Raw genomic sequence first — 15,863 nt, forward strand, 5'->3', positions numbered from 1 at the left:
ATTCAGTCAAATGAAAAAATTGTAGAGGGAATCAAAATACGCTAGGTAGTTGGGTTGTCTTGGGAAGTAGGATTAGGGGAATTTGAGAGGCTGAAATGACAGGTTGAGTCTGAACTCTGCAAGCTACAAATGTTGTGAGTGCTAATTATAGCACTATGCTCTGTGAAACCCCGGTTTCAGGTATGAACCACGAGGAGGAAGATGCTCCTGACAGAATTAAGGAAGTGGAAAGATAGTAATTCTGACAAAGAAGAGTGTGCAAACAGCAAGGCCTGGAATACATTGGATTCGTCCCTTCATTACATGTCCTGGTCATAGCATTATGTCGATATAGTAAACACGTCAGTAGCACATGAACGTAGTACTATGTCTAGGCTACCAGTGGAAATACAATACTCAGGGTCTCTCTCCCTAGGTGAACGAACAATAGGTAGATTAATGGTTTTCACTTCTTCATGTTGTCTACTCGCTGGCTTTCTGTTACGGGTCACTTTAATAGCAGGGGAACTTAGCGTGTGTGATATACAGTGACTACAGGAACAAGCAGGCTCCTTAGCATGTGATTTTTGCAGGCTTATAAGGAAAAGAGCCAAGAGCTCAATGAATCTGGAAATAGAGTGGTAGGTAGTCGCAACATAATATTTTAAGTAATAAATTAAGAACGTAAAATACATTATCCTTAGAATGGTAATACAAAGATTTGAACATATCTTTTAGAAAATGAAGAGTAAAAATATTAGGTATTAGTGATTCAACATTACTTAAAATACCGGGTTCTAAATGATTCCATAAGTAGTAAAAAAATAAAAAATAAAAAATGAAAGACAAAAGTAATTTCTTAGGAATGCCCAAGAATGTTCAGAACACAGAAACTGAGGATGTGCTGAAACACAGTCTTTAAAAGAGAAAGACTGTCAAGATGAGTCATAACTAAGATTTTTTTCTCTGTATACATCAGTGCTTGAGAACAAAAATAATCAAATTAAAGAAAATAATTTCATTTTATAAATTTTATGTACAAACATACAAACTTATTTAAATATGATAACTTGTGGATCAAACTTTGAAGTATAGTAAAGGGAGGTCAATCCTATTTCTAACCTAATGCCACAGTGGGATGATTTTTCCGGACACAGTCATTCAGCATTCAGTGTAGCTGGAATTCCATGAAAATGCCCAGGTGCCAGAAGTGAAAGATGTTTGCTGACTCTTGGGGAGGAACATGCATTTCCACTGGTCCAGGGAAGGCTGTGAGATAGGAGTAGCCTACTCATGCTGCAATCTAATTACTAGCAAAACGGATTTCTCTCTTAAAGCATAGAGCTGTGCGGGCAGAATGGAAAACTGTCATTCAAAGAATCCTGTCCCTGTGACCTTTTTCTTTCTTAAATAAAAGCTCATGATTTTATTGTCTTTATAACAAAATTGGGTTAGAATTGGATCACGTGGCCCTTTCTCTTGTTGCCTCCCAGTTCAAAATGTCTCTCTGCTTCTCTTCCTGTTTCTCTTTCTTTCAAAGACAAGGTTTCTCTCTATAGCTTTGGCTAGACTCTGCAGACCAGGATGGCCTCAGACCCACAGAGATCTGCCTGCTTCTGCCTCCTGGAGTACTGGGGCATTCACCACCACCACTGCTTGTGTCTCTTAATAGCCAACATTCTCTTAAATCTACAGTTGGGCTCAACACAATCAAGTGTTAGCACCATGTTTGTGGGAATGATATCAGCCCAGAAAACCTTGTGATCTCTTTAAATCACTTTCCACTAACTTCTTTTTCAAAGATACTGAATTTACTCTGCCCATGTTTTACTGTGTCTGCGTGCATACACCTGCCCCGCCTTCCACGTAGGTTATATCACTGTGAGAATACAGTATCTAGAAGTTTCCAAAAACCCGAACTTGTGTGCCCAAGATCCACCTGGGCTGTATACTGCGTCTCTTGGAAAAAAAAAAAAAGTAAGGCAAAATAAATTTAAAGAGTAATCCCACCCATAAAGAGATCAGAGCTAACCATAAAATAAACCGTAAAAGAATCCCAGCAAAGATAATTTATACTACAGTGTAGTTGGCTGGAAGGTTTAACCCTCTACCTCTGCAAGCCACTGAGCTAAGATGAGCTTTGATATTCAAGGGAGGATTCCTTCAGTCCTGCATCACAGACTGAGACAGCCTACAAAGTGAAGGAAGGAAGGAAACAATAATGTTGAGATCATGTAGAGTGACTCCACTAAGTGCCCAGGGCTGGTACAGGCAGCGAACATGGCACTGAAACAACAGGTCATAATTTCTGGCCCCTGGAGTTCTTCTTACAGTCTGATGAGTTAAATGTAGGTCAATACATCGAATGTATGTAAGACGGAATCGTATTTTTATCCAGATTAAAGTCTTTTGGTTACTATTGAGCTGTGGCATACTTTAAAACAGTGGTTCTCAATCAGTGTGTCATGACCCCTTTGGGGGTTCAAATGATGATTTCACAGGGTTCACCTAAGACCACCCAAAACCACAGATATTTTCAACACTAGCAAAATTACAGTTATGATGTAGCAACAAGGATTTGGGGGGTTATTACAGCATTAGGGACTGTATTAAAGTGTTGCAGCATTAGGAAGACCCAATAACCTAAAGGCTTTTCTATCAGCCAACTACACAACTCTGAAGACTCCCATGCCAGGCAAAAGTACACCCTGTCATCCCATCAGACTTTTGCAATATTCCCCCCGCCCACCGTGCTGCTTCCCTCCATCCTGTGCTTCATAGATTCTACTTTCTTCCACTTCCACCTTTATTTTTCTTTGTTATTTTCCTCTCCCAACAACTTAACACACATAAGAGATAGTACATAAAGCCCTCTGAAATGTTTTATGTAAGCAAGGGTGGTGTTACCACATTTTAGAGAGCTACGACAATATAACAATCATAATTAAGACTAAAATAAGAACTTCAGCAAAGGACAAACATTCCGAAAATACTCTCAGTTTAAATTAAAATCCTAAACACATCATGCAGGTGAGTGGGAAAGACAGCAAGAAAGAAAATCCACACACAGAGTTGCACACATGCAAACTACCTCAGTTCTTTGGAGGAGTTCACACAGATTTTCTATACTTTAAAAGATGTGTGTCTGCACCTGGTATATACTCACTTATAAGTGGATATTAGACATATAATGTAGGATAAACATACTAAAATCTGTACACCTAAAGAAGCTAAGCAAGAAGAGGACCCTGGGTCAGGTGCTCAATCTTCATTCAGAAAGGCAAACAAGATAGACATGGGAAGAGGGAGAAAAAAGGAACAGGACAGGGCCTACCACAGAGGGTCTCTGAAAGACTCTACCCAGCAGGATATCAAAGCAGATGCTGAGACTCATAGCTAAAATTTTGCAGAGTTCAGGGAATGTTATGAAAGAAGGGGAGGATAGAAAGACCTGGAGGGGACAGGAGCTCCACAAAAAGAGGGAGGGAGGGTGAGATTGGAAGGGGATGAGAGGATACAAAGTGAATAAATTATAATAAATACAAAAGAAAAAAAGAAAACATAACAATATAATATAATTGTAATCAAGTAGAATTTATTTTCCTACATGTACGTTTGTGACCAATATGTATTATTTTTCTCAGTTTTAAATGTTATTATGCTTATAAAATAAAGAAATTTAAAAAAAAATAAAAAAGATGTATGTGTGTGTGTCCATGTTCATGTCTGTGTTTGTGTCTGTGTGTCCATGTGTGTGTGTGTGTGTGTGTGTGTGTGTGTATGTGTCTGTGTGTCCATGTGAAGGTCAAGACAACTTGCCCCAGTTTGTTTTCTTCATGTTGTGGTATGGAACACTTACCAGGCTTGGCCAGGAGGGACTTCCAATCCATCCTGCTGTTCCTCTTGCACATCTCCTAGTACAGTCCATTTCCCAGTCCTACCTCATTTTATTGCCTCCTTTTATACCTTCTCATTGTTAATTTTACAGTAGGGCTCAAACTCTTCCTTGGCCAATAAAGATCATTTAGATTACTGTGCTGCATTTTTTATAAAGAATAATGAAAGCAGAAAATGGGGTACTGACTGGATCTGTGTGTGAAGAAAAAGTAGTTGAGTAATGGAGATAGGGCTTGAGCTTTTAGAAATGAAGTTCTAGAAATGAATATAAGCCTATGCTTCTACTGTTCACATTCCTGCATGGCACACTTAAAAACCATTAAAATGGTAAATTTTACTTTCAACATAAGGAAGTCAAAATCAAAACGGTTTTATTCATAATAGCCCAGTACTGGAAGCAAGCCAAGTACCAATCCACAGGTAAGTGGATAAACAAATTAGGATATGTTAATATAATTGAGCTAATGAGCAATTACAAATGGGCAGAATAATGATTGTCAGAGACACAGACAGATGTCAAATGTATTATTCTTAGTGGAGTGAGAGAAGCCAGATTACCAACCAGTATGTAACATATAATTCCATTTAAATGAGATTTAAGAATAGGAAAAATGAATGGATGGTAGACTAGAAGGCGGTAGTGCCTCTGATGGCACTGGCTGGGGAAGAAGATCAGGCCTTCCCAGAGTGATGAACATATTCTCCATCGGTCTTGCTGTAAATGCTGTGAGAGTGGTACAGGTGACGATATCACCATGTGTTCAAATGATAGCATGAAAGGTAAATTTCAGTTAAAACTAATTGTTAGTTTTTAAAATGGCTGAGGTCACCAGGTTCTCCCTGCATCTACCAGCCCCTACCTGTTAGAGTGCCCTCCTGGCTGTTATACCCAGCCTCCTACCCTAAACTTCACTGGCCCTTGGGCTGTGCTTTCTTTCTTTCTTTCTTTCTTTCTTTCTTTCTTTCTTTCTTTCTTTCTTTTTTGTGGGATAATGTAACTTTTAATAAAATGGTCAGATTTCCATGACAGTAATCTCAAAGACAAGGTAAGTAACTGAGTAACTATCATTCTATAGTCAGTAGTTACTGTTGTAAATATGTAGGCAAAGAAGCAGCCAGTGTGGTTGGGCTTAATGATGCATTGCTCTTCAGGATGACTAGACGTAAAGGCTGGGACCTAAGAACATCCAGCCATACGATGCAGACCTAAAATAAAGTAGCTTCTTACCACAACTCCCTAAGACCATCCAAACTCTTCTCTCTTAAAGGACCCTTACATGAAAACAGATACATACAGGAGGTGCCAAAAGCAGCACCCAAAGGAAAACCACACTTCTGTGGCTCGTTGGTAACGGCCATGGCTGTCACTCTTCTGGTTTGGCCTTCTTGCTCTTGTTCTTCTTGTCCCTCTTCTTCAGCCCATCCATGTTAGTTCTCACTAGATTTGAATAGGCCATCTGAAATTTACTTCTTTGGAACTCACCACGGTGCTGATCTTCCTTTTCCCATCGTGGCTAATAACAGACACTTGTTTTCTGAGGGCTCGGGGCCCTCCACAGAACTCTTCCACGGAATGGGTTTGGTGGGACCGTCATACTTCTTCAGGGTGATGAACAAGCTGCCCCATGACCTGCACTTCTGGAAGAGCTGGGTCAGTTCCGTCAGGAACTGCTCACTCTCGAGCAATACCATCCGGATCTCTGCATGTCCCAACTCTGTTGTCAGAAGCCGCAAGCCGGGCTGTGCTTTCTTTCTCTGAGCTCAAGTGGAAATTTCTGGTTTCTTTGCAGACTGGATTTTGTCATGTGATGTTTCGCTACAATCTGGGCATGTGATGTTTTGCCCAGGTTGGCTTGTGAGAGGGATCGTGATATTTTTGCTGTGACACCTCACATGCAGGGGCATGACTTTGGCCAGCTGAAAACATCTGTAGGTGGACTCTGAGGAGAGAAATATCTAGAGGCCAATGGACAGAGACATCGCTTTTTGGATCGATTCAGCTGTGCTGATATTCATACTTTGACATGTGGTTTCACATAGAGAAATGTTCCAGAGAGCTTCTTCAGGCAATCAAACTGAGTCTTTCGGCTCTTGCTGCTTCATGTTGGCCATTGGACTGGACTGCTGGTTTCATGACAACCGGGTTTGGTTATTCCCTAATGACCCATTAACCCCAATCAGCAGGAAGTAATTAAAAGAGGACTACAGCTCTTTTCCCTACTAATTCCTTACCTAAGGTTGCAGAGGGGGTTGGAAAAAAGGTAAAGGTGCTTAAGAACCCTGAATAAAGTAGGTTTGGTGGAAAATCTAAGCCTACACGGAGCTGTCCTTCTGTATATAATTCAGCCATTTTACTTACCTGTTGTTTTTTTCTTCTACTCTCTTTTGGGCTCCTGGCTGATGCACCTGTTACCCACTCTTCCTTTTTCTTTCCCCCCACTCCTCTCCTCACATGGCTCAGGATCATGTCAACTCTGGACTCTCCCAGATGTCACTGTCACTGGCTATGCTCTCCTTTTATCCACAATAAACTTTTTCCTTCACCATACCTAAAAACAGTCATCTCCTTTCCTTTTTATTTATTTATTTTTCATTCACTAAATAAGCCAGATTGTTGTTAGAACCTAAAGCAGAGTTCAAAGAGAAGTTAGGCATGAGCTTCAGGGGAGGGTAAACTTACACAAGGAAGTCATCTTTATGGTATGGAGATGGAAGGCTCTGAAGGGTTTCAGCAAAGCACGACAGAGTTTTCTCTTACATTTTTTTAAAATAACTCCTTGGTTACTGCATAGAAGGAAGATTAGAAAGGAGACATGAGAATGAAAGTAGTACTAGAAATATTTGTATGAGAAATTAAGGTAGGTTGGAATGTATACTCTTAGCACAAGCGTAGAAAAAAAAAAAACCCTGACTTCTTGCCTCTCTCTTGAATGTCACTCATGTAAGCTCTTAATTACAGAAATTCTTGATCAATTTAAGTCATAACTGGGATTACTGAAGAACTGTCAAGAAGATTTGAACTGCTACTTGCTCTCAAGACAAAGGAAGAAGCCATGAGCCAAGGAAAGTAGGCAGCCCCTAGAAGCAAGAAAGAGGGAATCGATTCTTTGCTGGAGCATCTGGAAAGGAAGGAAACTTACTGACACAGGCTAAAAGTGTGATGACAGCACCAGAGTTAGACCTACAGAATCATCATCTTATTTTAAGTGATTAATTTTTTAAGTTTTTTTTTAATAGAAGCAGTAGAAGACTGCAAAGTAGCTTGGTGTGCTTGGCTTTGAGCACTTCCTTAGACATGTAGAAAAAAATCAAATGTGATTAAAGAACGGATGAATTAGATGCTTTTCCTGCCCATTCTGCACATTGGAGGACATCCTGTTATTACCTGCATTACTTCCATTTCCCCTCCTGTTCCACTAAATATGGCTTTTGAATTTCTCAAATACAATTCTCCATTCACAAAGACATTTTATACAGCACTCCTTATTACGTTTTCTTAGTGAAACCATATTTATAATTTAAGACTAAAAAAGACTTGGGCTAGTCAACATGTTTTCAAAATGGAGATTGTCAATTCATACCAAGAAAAAAAAACTATACATTTGAAAAAATACAATATTTATTTCCTCCTTTGATGTCATAGCAAATAGAGGGACAAGTATCAATTCTGCACCAGTACAAAATGCTTCACTATTGTAAGAGTAATTTGTTTTCCAAATTACTCATTTATTTATTCAGGAAATATCATATAAGTAATATTTATATACTTTTGATGTGTGTTAGCTAACCACAAATTAGGTAATAAAGTCATCTTACTACTAGTGGTTATGCATTGTTGCTCTCCTGTTTTTCATCAAGAATACTAGAATGAACAGATGTCTAGGTATTGTCTCTATATTCTTATAGGTCATTAGATCATGAACAACTTATTAGGTGAAGAACATGCAAGTAGAAGAAGAATAAAAATGAAAGGGATAGTCAAGTGCGACCTCTGTTGGGAGTTCCTCTGTCTCAGGTATTGAGCTAAGTTTTGCACATTTGTTCTTTAGTCTCGAGCTCATGGGCTCTTGTCCACCCCAGAGCCAAGCCTTTCCCTGGTGAGGACCAGAACAAAGGAGGAAGGGATGCGACACCAAGCTCATGCTGCCTCTGACTCCTCAGGCTTCTGTGTTTGTTTCCTGTCAATGAAGTAAATGGCATTTTACTTATGAACTGTAGACAGAATGCCACAACACATAAATGTCACTGAATTTATTCCCCAACATATCAGGTCATATTTCATTCCTGTTCCAAGATTGTATTATGTACTAAAAACACATAACACAGGAATCCAAGAAGACAAGGGATGGGGGGGGCAGCACGTGTGCAAACTTTTCTTCTTTTCACTAGGAAACTCCTAGTTCTGAGCCATTTCACCCAACATTAATGTTGGTTGATACTGATAAAAAAAACTAAAAGTGAAATGTGTTTTGGAATGTTAACCTGCTTAGATAAACTGATGCTTAAAATAACGTGAAACCAGAGTAAAACTAGAGAGTTTCATAATTTGTGCAATGTCAATTCCTGAAAACCTCAGAGACATACTCCCAACATCCAGGAAATTTGAACGGGCATGTTTGATGTGTATTAGATATGAACATGTGTTAAACTGGCCTACACTTTTATATAAATCAACATATTCAGAAAAACAGCACCAATGCTCTCATCTCCATGGATAAGCTATTCAAACTAAAGGCCTGGGGTATGAGTGAATTCTCACTTATTGCATTTTATCATCATAAAAAGAAAGTTATTTCACAAACTCCAAGCCTCTGATACAAGCCTTTCCTGTTGCTTCAAACATGATACAAAGAAGCCTACAACTTTGGCCACCAAAACCGCAGGTAACCAGCCTGTCTCAGCATTATCTACACTCAGTGCCTACCCAGCCTACCCTCAATCATTCCATCCCTCTGCAGCACCATATCATGCCACCCCCCCAACTCCTACTGAAGACCTCAGATTGAACCAAAGGCCAAAACAGCTGCCAGAACTCCAGCCCCCAACTCAACCACAGGACACTCCTGCCAAAAGACCAGAGAGGAGAAAGAAACCACAGAAAAAAACACCCATCAAACAAAGACAAACTCAGAAATCAGCACCTAGACCTATAATTACCCCAAACTCAGATGCCTAGACAGCGGAGTAAGAAGACAATCCACAACAGCCAGAGCAGTATGTCTCCACCAGAGCCCAGCTACCCTAATGCAGCAAGCCCTGAAATATTCTAGCACAGCTGAAACTCGAGAAACGACCTTAAAATCAACTTTATGAAAATGATAGAGGTCCTTAAAGAGGAAATGAATAAATCACTTAAAGAAAGCCATGAAAACCCAAACAAACAATTGGAGGAAATGAATAAAAATATTCAAGATCTGAAAATGGAAATAGAAGCAGTAAAGAAAACACAAACTGAAGGAATCCTGTAAATTGAAAAATCTAGGTATGTGAACAAGGCACTGTACAGCGAGCATCACCAACAGAATACAGAGATGGAAGAGAGAATCTCAGGCACTGAAGATAAGATAAAAGAAATACATTGATCAAAGAAAATGGTATATTTAAAAAATAAAATAAAAATCCCGAAGCAAAACATCCAGGAAATCTAGGACACCATGAAAAGACCAAACCTAAGAATAATAGAAGACCCAGAAAATATTTTCAGTACAATCATGGAAGAAAATTTTCCTAACATAAAAAAGGACATACCTGCAAAAGTACAAGAAGCTCACAGAACACCAGATAGATTGGACCAGGAAAGAAATTTCCCTTGCCAAAAAATCACCAAAAAATTAACATGCAAAGAAAGAATACTAAAAGCTACAGTTTGAGAAAAAAAAAAGGCCAAGTACCATATAATGACAGTCCTATTGTAATCCTACCTAACTCTTCAACAGAGACTCTAAAAGCCAGAAGGGCCTAGACAAATGTTCTATACACTCTAAGAAACCACAGATGCAGGACAAACTATTAAACTTAGCAAAACTTTCAATAACCATAGATGAAAAAAATGAGATATTTCATGATAAAATCAAATTTAAACAGTATCAGTCCACAAATCCAGCCCTAGAAAAGGTACCAGAAGGAAAACTCCAACCCAAGAAGGTTAATTATGCCCATAAAAACACAGGAAATATGTAATCTCATACCAAATTCAAAAGAAGGGAAACACACACACAATACGACCACTACCAATAATAAAATAACAAGAATTAGCAATCACTGGTCATTGATATCTCTTAATATCAATAGACTCAGTTCCCTAATTAAAAGACACAGACTAACAGAATGACTGCAAAAAAACAGGATCCTTCATTCTGTTGTGTACAAGAAATACACGTCTGAGATTCTTTCTTCCATCTCTTGTAGTCTGTTGGTTATGCTTACCTCTGTAGGCCTCTGAAAGGCTCTTCCCTGCAGACTATCAAAGCAGATGTTGAGATTTATGGCCAAACTTTGGGCAGAATGCAGGGAAGCTTATGAAAGAAGTGGGAAATAATAGTAAGATCTGGAGAGGACAAGAGCTCCACAAGGAGAGCAACAACAGAACCAAAATATTTGAGCACAGGGGTCTTTCCTCAGACTCATACTCCAACCAAGTACCATGCATGGAGATAATCTAGAACCCCTGCACAGATGTAGCCATGGCAGTTCAATGTCCAAGTGGGTTCCATAGTAACGGGAACAGGGAATGCTTCTGGTATGAACTGATTGGTCTGCTCTTTGATCACCACCCCCACCCCCCCGAGCCGGGAGCAGCCTTACCAGGCCACAGAGGAAGACAATGAAGCTACTCCTGATTAGACCTACCAGACTAGGATCAAAAAAAGGGAAAAGAAACCCTCCCCTACCAGTGGACTTGGGGAGGGGCAAGTGTGGAGAAGGGAGAGGAAGGGAGGGATTTGGAGGGGAGGAGGGAGGGAACTAGAGGGGGGATACAAAGTAAATAAAGTGTAGTTAAAAATAAAATTAAATTAAAAAAAAGAAATACACATCAACATCAAAGATCGACATTACCTCAGAGTGAAGGGTTCAGAAAAGGTTTTCCAGTAAATGGACATAAGAAAGAAACTGGTGTATCCATTCTAACATCTAAGAAAATAGACTTCAAAACAAACCTAATCTAAAGATATGCAGAAAAAGACTTCACACTCATCAAGAGAATATTCATCAGGATGATCTCTCAGTTCTTAACATTTATGCCACAAATGCAAGGGCATCCATGTCTGTAAAGAAACACTATTAAAGTTTAAATCACATGTCAATCCTCACACACTGATAATGAGAGATTTTAATACTCCACTCTCATCAATGGACAGGTCAACCAGACAAAAACTAAGTAGAGAAATATTGACACTAACAGATGCTATGAACCAAATGTATCTAATGGTTAGTTACAGAAAATTTTACCCAAACACAAAAGAATATACATTCTTCTCAGCATGGAACATTCTTCAAAATTGACCATATACTCAGTCACAAAGCAAGTCTCAACAGATGCAATGAAATAACCCTCTGCCACCTATCAGAGCACCACAGATTAAAAATGGATTTCAACAACAGAAACAACAGGAAGCCTATAAACTCATGGAAATGGAGCAACTTCATCCGTGCTGACCATTGGGTCAAGGCAGAAATCAAAAAAGAAATTAAAAGCTTCCTAGAATTTAATGGAAATGAATGCACAACATATCAAAACTTATGAGACACTATGAAAGTGATAAGAGGAAAGTTCATAGCACTAAGTACCTACATAAAGAAACTAGAAAGTTCTGATACTAGCAACTTACGAGCATAATTGAAAGCTATAGAACAAATTAAAGCAAGCTCAGTCAAGAAGAACAGACAGCAAGAAATAATCAAAATGAGTCCTGAAATCAATAAAATAGAAAAAAAATACAAAGAATCAATGCAATAAAAAGACAGTTCTTTGAGAAAACCAATAAGATAGACAAACCTTTATCCAAATTAACTAAAATATGGAGAAATAATATCCAAATTAAGAAAATCAGATCTTGGGGAAGCGCTATTCCTAGTTGTCTGAGAAAGCACCAGATTGATTTCCAGAATGGTTGTACAAGTTTACATTCCCACCAGCAGTGGAGAAGGGTTCCCCTTTCTCCACAACCTCTCCAGCATGTGTTGTCACTTGAGTTTTTTATCTTGGCCATTCTGATGGGTGTAAGGTGAAATCTCAGGGTTGTTTTGATTTGCATTTCCCTAATGGCTAATGAGTTTGAGCATTTCTTTAAGTGCTTCTCTGCCATTCGATATTCCTCTCCAGAGAATTCTCTGTTTAGCTCTGTTCCCCATTTTTTAAGTGGATTACTTGGTTTGCTGCTTTTCAGCTTCTTTAGTTCTTTATATATACTGGATATGAGTCCTCTATCAGATAAAGGGTTGGTGAAGATTCTTTCCCAAACTGTAGGCAGTCGCTTTGTTTTGATGATGGTGTCCTTTGCTTTGCAGAAGCTTTTCAGTTTCATGAGGTCCCATTTATTGATTGTTGCTCTTAGAGCCTGTGCTGTTGGTGTTCTGTTCAGGAAGTTTTATCCCCAAGATCCAGCCATACCACTCCTGGGCATATATCCAAAAGAGGCTCAAGTACAAAAAAAAGGACATTTGCTCAACCATGTTTGTAGCAGCTTTATTTGTAATAGCCAGAAGCTGGAAACAGCCCAGATGCCCCTCAACTGAAGAATGGATGCAGAAACTGTGATACATCTATACAATGGAGTGTTACTCAGCAATGAAAAATAAGGAAATCATGAAATTTGCAGGTAAATGGTGGGACCTGGAAAGGATCATCCTGAGTGAGTTGTCGGAGAAACAAAAAGACACACACAGTATATACTCACTCATATAGACATACAACATAGGACAAACCCACTAAAACCTGTGCATCTAAAGAAACTAAGCAAGAGAGAGGACCCTAACTAAAACGGTCAATCCCCATCCTGAAAGGCAAAGAGGATGGACATCAGAAGAAGAAGAAAACAGGAAACAACCTAGGAACCTTCTACAAAGGGCTTCTGAAAGCCAGAAGAAGAAAACAGGAAACAAACTAGGAACCTACCACAAAGGGCCTCTGAAAGCCTCTGCCCTGCAGACTATCAAAGCAGATGCTGAGCCTGATGGTCAACCATTGGGCAGAGTGAATGGAATTTTATGTAAGAAGTGGGAAATAGTAAGAGCTGGAGAGGACAGGGTCTCCACAAGGAGAGCAACAGAACAAGAAAATTTGAACACAGAGAACTTCCCAGAGACTCATACTCCAACCAAGGACTATTCATGGAGATAACCTAGAACCCCTGCACAGATGTAGCCCATGGCAGTTCAGTGTCCAAGTGGGTTACATAGTAATGGGAAGAGGGACTGCCTCTGACATAATCTGATTGGCCTGCTCTTTGATCACCTCCCCTCTGATGGGGGAGCAGCCTTACCAGGCCACAGTAGAGGATAATGCAGCCACTTTTGATGTGAACTGATAGAGTAAGATCAGAAAGGAGAGGAGAACCTCCCCTATCAGTGGACTTGGGGAGTGGCATGCATGCAGAAAGGGGAGGGAGGGTGGGTTCGGGAGGGGAGGAGGGAGGGGCTTATGGGGGGATACAAAATGAATAAAGTGTAATTAATAAAATAAAATAAATTAAAAAAAAAGAAAATCAGAAACAAAAAGGAGGAAACAATAATAGACATCCAGAAATCCAAGGAACCATTAGGTCACACTTTAAAAACCTATCCTCCATAAAATTAGTTTAACTGGATATCAGCATGTAGAAGAATGCAAACTGATTCATATCTATGACTCTTCAGAAAAAACTCAAGTCCAATTGGATCAGATGCTTGAATATAAAACCATATAGATATACTGAACATATTAGAAGGGAAAGCAGGGAAGACCCTTGAACTCATTGGCACAGGAGACAACTTCCTGAACAGAACACCGATATCACAGGCACTAAGAACAACAATCAATAAAGAGACCTCATGAAACTGAAAAGCTCCTGTAAGGCAAAGGACACCATCAATATGACAAAACTGCAGCCTACAGAATGGAAAAAGACTTTTACCAACTCCACATCTGATCCAAAATATATAAAGAACTCAAGAAACTAGATATCAACAACAAAATAATCCAATTAAAATGGGGTACAGATCTAAACAAAATTCTCAATAGAGGAATCTCAAATGGCTGATTATCACTTAAATAAATATTTAACCTTCTTAGCCATAGGGAAATTAAAATCAAACTGCTTTAAGATTCTATCTTATACCTCTCAGCATGGCTAAGATAAAAAAACACAAATGACAACTTACACTGGCAAGGATGTGGAGCAAGGGGAACACCCCTTCATTGCTGATGGGAGTGCAAACTTGTACAGCCACTCTGGAAATTAATATGATGGTTCCCCAGAAAATTGGAAATGAATCTAACTCAAAACACAGCAATACCATTCCTGGATTGGTATTCATCCTACCATCCTGCCAATTGGTATTCACTCCATCCTACCACAAGGACACTTACTCATCTATGCTCATAGCAGCTTGATTTGTAATACCCAGAACCTGGAAACAACCTAGACACCCTTCATTCAAAGAACGGATAAAGTAAATGTGATACATTTACACTACGGAGTATTACTCAGCTGTTAAAAACAATGACTTCATAAAATATGTGGGTGAATGGATGGAACTAGAAAAGATCATCTTGAGGTAACCCAGACCCATAAAGACAAACTCACTATGTACTCACTTATAAGTGAACATTAGCTGTTAAGCAAATGATAATCAGGCTATAATCCACATGCCCAGAGAGGCTCAGTAACAAGGAGGACTCAAGAAGGCATGGAAAGGATCTCCCTGGGAAGGGGAAATTGAATAGATTTTATGCATTCCTGGGGATTGGGTGGAAATGGAAGCAGGAGGGATCAGGCTGGGGGTAGGAGGGAAGGAAGGAGAGAGTCCTGGAAGAGGTGACTGGACTTGGTTGCAATGGTGTGTGTGTGTGTGTGTGTGTGTGTGTGTGTGTGTGTGTCAGAGACTCAGTCAGTGGAAGCTCTCTGGAATTTACAAAAGTGACCCTAGCACAGTAACAAGGGACATGGAGCCTGAACTTGTCATCTGCTACAACTAGGAAGGATTCCCATCAGTGGCACTGGTACATTCATCCTACTACAAAGCCTTCAACCCACAACTTGCCCTACCGGCAAGGTGTGCTGAGGTAATGGTGGTACAGAGCTTGTGGGAGAGGCCAACCATTGAGTCCCATGCCATGAGAGAATGTCCAGTCCTGATAATACCTGGATGCCAATATAGAACCAAACATGGCTGGCAAAAAAAAAAAAAAAGAAAACCGTCCATGAAATTATTCCTAATGATGTTCTATATACTTAGAGATGATTGCCTAGCCCAAATGTTATCACAGGGGCATCATCCAGCAGTTGGTGGGGACAGATGTAAAGAACCACAGCCAAACAATAAGAAAAGCCAGGGGTGGGGTGGGGGTAAGTTTTGTAGGAGCCAGAGAGATGGAGGACATCAGAAAAACAAGGCCTAGAGAATAAACTAAGCAGGGTTCATGTGGGTTCAAAAAACACAGACCCTCCCTGGGTCTGATCTAGGTCCACTGCACATCTATTATGGTAATGTAGCGTGGTCTTCTTGCGGGACTGCCAACAGTGGGAGTGGGCAGGGTGTCTCTGACTCTTTTTGCCTGGTCTTGGGACACTTACCCTCCTACTGGGTTGCCTTGTCCAGCCTCGGTATGAGGGTTCGTGCCTAGCTTCATGGTAACTTGCTATGCCCTGTTTGGTTGATATCCTTGGGAGGCCCGCTTTTTTTTTTTTTTCCTTTTAAAGGGAAAGGAAAAAGGAGTGGGTATGGAAGAGAGGGGAGGTGATAGAGAGTCCTGGGAGGAGTGGAAGGAGGAGAAACTGCAGCTGAGA

At 39.9% G+C, this 15,863-nt stretch overlaps 1 protein-coding gene and 1 pseudogene across 17 annotated transcripts in view; both read right to left on the bottom strand.

Moving 5' to 3' along the window:
• The window catches only part of Hdac9 (histone deacetylase 9), an 855,384-nt gene that overhangs the window by 5,543 nt on the left and 833,978 nt on the right, over positions 1-15,863 (bottom strand). The gene's annotated exons all lie outside the window — the stretch shown is intronic.
• LOC110554638 (signal recognition particle 14 kDa protein-like) lies at positions 5,241-5,568 on the bottom strand (annotated as a pseudogene).

Source organism: Meriones unguiculatus, chromosome 1 (assembly GCF_030254825.1).
Source record: "Meriones unguiculatus strain TT.TT164.6M chromosome 1, Bangor_MerUng_6.1, whole genome shotgun sequence".
Lineage (NCBI taxonomy): Eukaryota > Metazoa > Chordata > Mammalia > Rodentia > Muridae > Meriones > Meriones unguiculatus.